Genomic DNA, 7,390 nt, shown 5'->3' on the forward strand with positions numbered 1-7,390 from the left:
CAACATAAACAAAATTTAATAAAGCATAGGATAAAACAACATAAATACCATTTAATAAAGCATAGGATAAAACAACATAAATAAAATTTAATAAAGCATAGGATAAAATAACATAAATACAATTTAATAAAGTATAGGATAAAACAACATAAATACAATTTAATAAAGCATAGGATAAAACAACATAAATACAATTTAATAAAGCATAGGATAAAACAACATAAATACAATTTAATAAAGCATAGGTTAAAACAACATAAATACAATTTAATAAAGCATAGGATAAAACAACATGAATTCAATTTAATAAAGCATATGTTAAAGCAACATAAATACAATTTAATAAAGCATAGGTTAAAACAACATAAATACAATTTAATAAAGCATAGGATAAAACAACATAAATACAATTTAATAAAGCATAGGATAAAACAACATAAATACAATTTAATAAAGCATAGGTTAAAACAACATAAATACAATTTAATAAAGCATAGGATAAAACAACATGAATTCAATTTAATAAAGCATATGTTAAAGCAACATAAATACAATTTAATAAAGCATAGGTTAAAACAACATAAATACAATTTAATAAAGCATAGGATAAAACAACATAAATACAATTTAATAAAGCATAGGATAAAACAACATAAATACAATTTAATAAAGCATAGGATAAAACAACATAAATACAATTTAATAAAGCATAGGATAAAACAACATAAATACAATTTAATAAAGCATAGGATAAAACAACATAAATACAATTTAATAAAGCATAGGATAAAACAACATAAATACAATTTAATAAAGCATAGGATAAAACAACATAAATAAAATTTAATAAAGCATAGGTTAAAACAACATAAATACAATTTAATAAAGCATAGGACAAAACAACATAAATAAAATTTAATAAAGCATAGGATAAAACAACATAAATACAATTTAATAAAGCATAGGATAAAACAACATAAATACAATTTAATAAAGCATAGGATAAAACAACATAAATACAATTTAATAAAGCATAGGATAAAACAACATAAATACAATTTAATAAAGCATAGGATACAACAACATAAATACAATTTAGTAAAGCATAGGTCAAAATAGCATAAATACAATTTAATAAAGCATAGGATAAAACAACATAAATACAATTTAATAAAGCATAGGATAAAACAACATAAATAAAATTTAATAAAGCATAGGATAAAACAACATAAATACAATTTAATAAAGCATATGTTAAAGCAACATAAATACAATTTAATAAAGCATAGGTTAAAACAACATAAATACAATTTAATAAAGCATAGGATAAAACAACATAAATACAATTTATAAAGCATAGGATAAAACAACATAAATACAATTTAATAAAGCATAGGCTAAAACTACATAAATACAATTTAATAAAGCATAGGATAAAACAAATTAAATACAATTTAATAAAGCATAGGATAAAACAACATAAATTCAATTTAATAATGCATAGGATAAAACAACATAAATACAATGTAATAAAGCATAGGATAAAACAACATAAATACAATTTAATAAAGCATAAGATAAAACAACATGAATACAATTTAATAAAGCATAGGTTAAAACAACATAAATATAATTTAATAAAGCATAGGATAATACAACATAAATACAATTTAATAAAGCATAGGTTAAAACAACATAAATACAATTTAATAAAGCATAGGATAAAACAACATAAATACAATTTAATAAAGCATAGGACAAAACAACATAAATACAATTTAATAAAGCATATGTTAAAGCAACATAAATACAATTTAATAAAGCATAGGTTAAAACAACATAAATACAATTTAATAAAGCATAGGATACAACAACATAAATACAATTTAGTAAAGCATAGGTCAAAATAGCATAAATACAATTTAATAAAGCATAGGATAAAACAACATAAATACAATTTAATAAAGCATAGGATAAAACAACATAAATAAAATTTAATAAAGCATAGGATAAAACAACATAAATACAATTTAATAAAGCATATGTTAAAGCAACATAAATACAATTTAATAAAGCATAGGTTAAAACAACATAAATACAATTTAATAAAGCATAGGATAAAACAACATAAATACAATTTAATAAAGCATAGGATTAAACAACATAAATACTATTTCATAAAGCATAGGATAAAACCACATAAATACAATTTAATAAAGCACAGGATAAAACAACATAAATACAATTTAATAAAGCATAGGATACAACAACATAAATACAATTTAATAAAGCATAGGATACAACAACATAAATACAATTTAGTAAAGCATAGGTCAAAATAGCATAAATACAATTTAATAAAGCATAGGATAAAACAACATAAATACAATTTAATAAAGCATAGGTTAAAACAACATAAATATAATTTAATAAAGCATAGGACAAAACAACATAAATACAATTTAAAAAAGCATAGGTTAAAACAACATAAATAAAAGTTAATAAAGCATAGGATAAAACAACATAAATACAATTTAATAAAGCATAGGATAAAACAACATGAATACAATTTAATAAAGCATAGGATAAAACAACATAAATACAATTTAATAAAGCATAGGATAAAACAACATAAATACAATTTATAAAGCATAGGATAAAACAACATAAATACAATTTAATAAAGCATAGGCTAAAACTACATAAATACAATTTAATAAAGCATAGGATAAAACAAATTAAATACAATTTAATAAAGCATAGGATAAAACAACATAAATTCAATTTAATAATGCATAGGATAAAACAACATAAATACAATGTAATAAAGCATAGGATAAAACAACATAAATACAATTTAATAAAGCATAAGATAAAACAACATGAATACAATTTAATAAAGCATAGGTTAAAACAACATAAATATAATTTAATAAAGCATAGGATAATACAACATAAATACAATTTAATAAAGCATAGGTTAAAACAACATAAATACAATTTAATAAAGCATAGGATAAAACAACATAAATACAATTTAATAAAGCATAGGACAAAACAACATAAATACAATTTAATAAAGCATATGTTAAAGCAACATAAATACAATTTAATAAAGCATAGGTTAAAACAACATAAATACAATTTAATAAAGCATAGGATACAACAACATAAATACAATTTAGTAAAGCATAGGTCAAAATAGCATAAATACAATTTAATAAAGCATAGGATAAAACAACATAAATACAATTTAATAAAGCATAGGATAAAACAACATAAATAAAATTTAATAAAGCATAGGATAAAACAACATAAATACAATTTAATAAAGCATATGTTAAAGCAACATAAATACAATTTAATAAAGCATAGGTTAAAACAACATAAATACAATTTAATAAAGCATAGGATAAAACAACATAAATACAATTTAATAAAGCATAGGATTAAACAACATAAATACTATTTCATAAAGCATAGGATAAAACCACATAAATACAATTTAATAAAGCACAGGATAAAACAACATAAATACAATTTAATAAAGCATAGGATACAACAACATAAATACAATTTAATAAAGCATAGGATACAACAACATAAATACAATTTAGTAAAGCATAGGTCAAAATAGCATAAATACAATTTAATAAAGCATAGGATAAAACAACATAAATACAATTTAATAAAGCATAGGTTAAAACAACATAAATATAATTTAATAAAGCATAGGACAAAACAACATAAATACAATTTAAAAAAGCATAGGTTAAAACAACATAAATAAAAGTTAATAAAGCATAGGATAAAACAACATAAATACAATTTAATAAAGCATAGGATAAAACAACATGAATACAATTTAATAAAGCATAGGATAAAACAACATAAATACAATTTAATAAAGCATAGGTTAAAACAACATAAATACAATTTAATAAAGCATAGGACAAAACAACATAAATACAATTTAATAAAGCATTGGTTAAAACAACATAAATACAAGTTAATAAAGCATAGGATAAAACAACATAAATACAATTTAATAAAGCATAGGATAAAACAACATAAATACAATTTAATAAAGCATAGGATAAAACAACATAAATACAATTTAATAAAGCATAGGTTAAAACAACATAAATACAATTTAATAAAGCATAGGATAAAACAACATAAATTCAATTTAATAAAGCATAGGATAAAACAACATAAATACAATTTAATAAAGCACAGGATAAAACAACATAAATAAAATTTAATAAAGCATAGGATAAAACAACATAAACAAAATTTAATAAAGCATAGGATAAAACAACATAAATACAATTTAATAAAGCATAGGATAAAACAACATAAATAAAATTTTATAAAGCATAGGATAAAATAACATAAATACAATTTAATAAAGTATAGGATAAAACAACATAAATACAATTCAATAAAGCATAGGATAAAACAACATAAATACAATTTAATAAAGCATAGGATAAAACAACATAAATACAATTTAATAAAGCATAGGATAAAACAACATAAATACAATTTAATAAAGCATAGGATAAAACAACATAAATACAATTTAATAAAGCATAGGATAAAACAACATAAATAAAATTTAATAAAGCATAGGTTAAAACAACATAAATACAATTTAATAAAGCATAGGACAAAACAACATAAATAAAATTTAATAAAGCATAGGATAAAACAACATAAATACAATTTAATAAAGCATAGGATAAAACAACATAAATACAATTTAATAAAGCATAGGATAAAACAACATAAATACAATTTAATAAAGCATAGGATAAAACAACATAAATACAATTTAATAAAGCATAGGATACAACAACATAAATACAATTTAGTAAAGCATAGGTCAAAATAGCATAAATACAATTTAATAAAGCATAGGATAAAACAACATAAATACAATTTAATAAAGCATAGGATAAAACAACATAAATAAAATTTAATAAAGCATAGGATAAAACAACATAAATACAATTTAATAAAGCATATGTTAAAGCAACATAAATACAATTTAATAAAGCATAGGTTAAAACAACATAAATACAATTTAATAAAGCATAGGATAAAACAACATAAATACAATTTATAAAGCATAGGATAAAACAACATAAATACAATTTAATAAAGCATAGGATTAAACAACATAAATACTATTTCATAAAGCATAGGATAAAACCACATAAATACAGTTTAATAAAGCACAGGATAAAACAACATAAATACAATTTAATAAAGCATAGGATACAACAACATAAATACAATTTAATAAAGCATAGGATACAACAACATAAATACAATTTAGTAAAGCATAGGTCAAAATAGCATAAATACAATTTAATAAAGCATATGTTAAAGCAACATAAATACAATTTAATAAAGAATAGGTCAAAACAACATAAATACAAGTTAATAAAGCATAGGATAAAACAACATAAATACAATTTAATAAAGCATAGGATAAAACAACATAAATACAATTTAATAAAGCATAGGATAAAACAACATAAATACAATTTAATAAAGCATAGGTTAAAACAACATAAATACAATTTAATAAAGCATAGGATAAAACAACATAAATTCAATTTAATAAAGCATAGGATAAAACAACATAAATACAATTTAATAAAGCACAGGATAAAACAACATAAATAAAATTTAATAAAGCATAGGATAAAACAACATAAACAAAATTTAATAAAGCATAGGATAAAACAACATAAATACCATTTAATAAAGCATAGGATAAAACAACATAAATAAAATTTAATAAAGCATAGGATAAAATAACATAAATACAATTTAATAAAGTATAGGATAAAACAACATAAATACAATTTAATAAAGCATAGGATAAAACAACATAAATACAATTTAATAAAGCATAGGATAAAACAACATAAATACAATTTAATAAAGCATAGGTTAAAACAACATAAATACAATTTAATAAAGCATAGGATAAAACAACATGAATTCAATTTAATAAAGCATATGTTAAAGCAACATAAATACAATTTAATAAAGCATAGGTTAAAACAACATAAATACAATTTAATAAAGCATAGGATAAAACAACATAAATACAATTTAATAAAGCATAGGATAAAACAACATAAATACAATTTAATAAAGCATAGGCTAAAACTACATAAATACAATTTAATAAAGCATAGGATAAAACAAATTAAATACAATTTAATAAAGCATAGGATAAAACAACATAAATTCAATTTAATAATGCATAGGATAAAACAACATAAATACAATGTAATAAAGCATAGGATAAAACAACATAAATACAATTTAATAAAGCATAAGATAAAACAACATGAATACAATTTAATAAAGCATAGGTTAAAACAACATAAATATAATTTAATAAAGCATAGGATAATACAACATAAATACAATTTAATAAAGCATAGGTTAAAACAACATAAATACAATTTAATAAAGCATAGGATAAAACAACATAAATACAATTTAATAAAGCATAGGACAAAACAACATAAATACAATTTAATAAAGCATATGTTAAAGCAACATAAATACAATTTAATAAAGCATAGGTTAAAACAACATAAATACAATTTAATAAAGCATAGGATACAACAACATAAATACAATTTAGTAAAGCATAGGTCAAAATAGCATAAATACAATTTAATAAAGCATAGGATAAAACAACATAAATACAATTTAATAAAGCATAGGATAAAACAACATAAATAAAATTTAATAAAGCATAGGATAAAACAACATAAATACAATTTAATAAAGCATATGTTAAAGCAACATAAATACAATTTAATAAAGCATAGGTTAAAACAACATAAATACAATTTAATAAAGCATAGGATAAAACAACATAAATACAATTTAATAAAGCATAGGATTAAACAACATAAATACTATTTCATAAAGCATAGGATAAAACCACATAAATACAATTTAATAAAGCACAGGATAAAACAACATAAATACAATTTAATAAAGCATAGGATACAACAACATAAATACAATTTAATAAAGCATAGGATACAACAACATGAATACAATTTAGTAAAGCATAGGTCAAAATAGCATAAATACAATTTAATAAAGCATAGGATAAAACAACATAAATACAATTTAATAAAGCATAGGTTAAAACAACATAAATATAATTTAATAAAGCATAGGACAAAACAACATAAATACAATTTAAAAAAGCATAGGTTAAAACAACATAAATAAAAGTTAATAAAGCATAGGATAAAACAACATAAATACAATTTAATAAAGCATAGGATAAAACAACATGAATACAATTTAATAAAGCATAGGATAAAACAACATAAATACA

The sequence above is a fragment of the Phyllobates terribilis genome, unplaced genomic scaffold (genome assembly GCF_046119375.1).
Source record: "Phyllobates terribilis strain yellow unplaced genomic scaffold, ASM4611937v1 Scaffold_20__1_contigs__length_20440879, whole genome shotgun sequence".
Classification (NCBI taxonomy): Eukaryota; Metazoa; Chordata; class Amphibia; order Anura; family Dendrobatidae; genus Phyllobates; species Phyllobates terribilis.